Below are 1347 nucleotides of genomic sequence, written 5' to 3'. Positions count from 1 at the left end.
GTTTCGGGGTGGTAAATCAACCATACTTCTGGAAAATGTGCTTTAAATTTGATTATCCTTCGCAAGATAAAAGAACCAGCATTCGTAAACTAAAAATCTCAAACTTTTCTCATTTTCAGCGTGACATATTGACATCCATGTGACGCTGATTTGACTCTGGCTGCTTTTATGAAGGTACATATTTTTCTTCATATACTTTGTCGGTGGGAAGTGGGTGCTGCGGCTTCATTAGCTCCCTGCCGGCAGTATAGACTATGTAGTTCATAACTCTTTGGAAATGAATATTCCAATAAAATGTGTCACCATTGTTATATTTATAGACACGGATACAGATGTTAGGTTCTCTTCGAAACCATGTTTCACGTTCAATTCTATCGTAGGCCAGCTTGGAGTCTTCTACTGTTGCCTTAGATTTAACAAATCTTTGAGTAACATTTGGTAAACGGCCGAATGTGCGAGTGCAACATTGAGAGCGTTGCGTTTATCTTTACTCGTATCACTATGCGGCCCCTTGTCAAGCGCTGACTTAGCCTATCCAATAAAGTTCTGTAATGAAAAGTGCTATGGTCAATGCAAGGCTTTAATACGTAACTGTGGTTCAGTGACTGAAACCGGTATAAGCGAAGTGTTGTACAAATGAAATTGCTTCTCTCGTGCATCATAACCAGATAGGATTTACCTTGGCAAAAGTTTACCGCTTTATCAAAGCTGATTGATTTGGTTGATAGATACTTAAATATTTATATTGTAGTTGTCACGATGTGTGTTTGAGTTAGGTTTTAACACGATTAACAACAGAGCGAAATCGAAAATTTAATGGAAACTCGAAACATTGACACGATGTTATTGAAAACTATGAATTTAGATATCAAAATAGAAGTAATGTCTAAATTATGGAATTTCTGCTGTTTATGCTCGTAAATATTATTTTCAGCGGTCAAACTGAACGACTGATTTTCTTTTCTGTTGGAACATTATCGAAGATGGAAGAAAACACGAAAGCTTTGAACCAAATAAACCTATCCTGGATCTAATTTGACTTCCTGTTGATTCCATGCGAACCCAGAGACTGTTATTGCATCGGTTATATTTGAGTTTTATTCAAATTTAACTAATTCTCATGGTCAAGCGAGGAAAGCAGAATACATGAATCTATCTAGAACTTTGTATGCGAAATTGAACTGGTCTGTAGAATTTTTGTAATTTCATGAAGTTTGATGTCAAAATGATGCTTCTTTTGCTTTCATAATCATCCAACAGATATTGTGCAACCTGTAGGTAGTAATTTAAATGATTTTAGTGAAACAAACGACTTCCTGCGAAGCCGTTTGCTACCTGGTTTCAATA

General features: G+C 36.2%; 1 long non-coding RNA gene across 1 annotated transcript in view; it reads left to right on the top strand.

The window, feature by feature from the left end:
* LOC106869570 (uncharacterized) overlaps positions 1-1341 on the top strand; it is a 3376-nt gene extending 2035 nt beyond the window's left edge. Inside the window, exons 2-3 of the long non-coding RNA XR_001409413.2 lie at positions 120-174; positions 935-1341. This is a non-coding gene — a long non-coding RNA (uncharacterized LOC106869570). The remainder of the gene's footprint in view (positions 1-119; positions 175-934) is intronic.
* The last annotated feature ends 6 nt before the right edge of the window (positions 1342-1347 follow it).

Source organism: Octopus bimaculoides, chromosome 17 (assembly GCF_001194135.2).
Source record: "Octopus bimaculoides isolate UCB-OBI-ISO-001 chromosome 17, ASM119413v2, whole genome shotgun sequence".
Classification (NCBI taxonomy): Eukaryota; Metazoa; Mollusca; class Cephalopoda; order Octopoda; family Octopodidae; genus Octopus; species Octopus bimaculoides.
The sequence above is the reverse complement of the archived record's forward strand: the minus strand, read 5'-3'. Positions and strand labels throughout refer to the sequence as shown.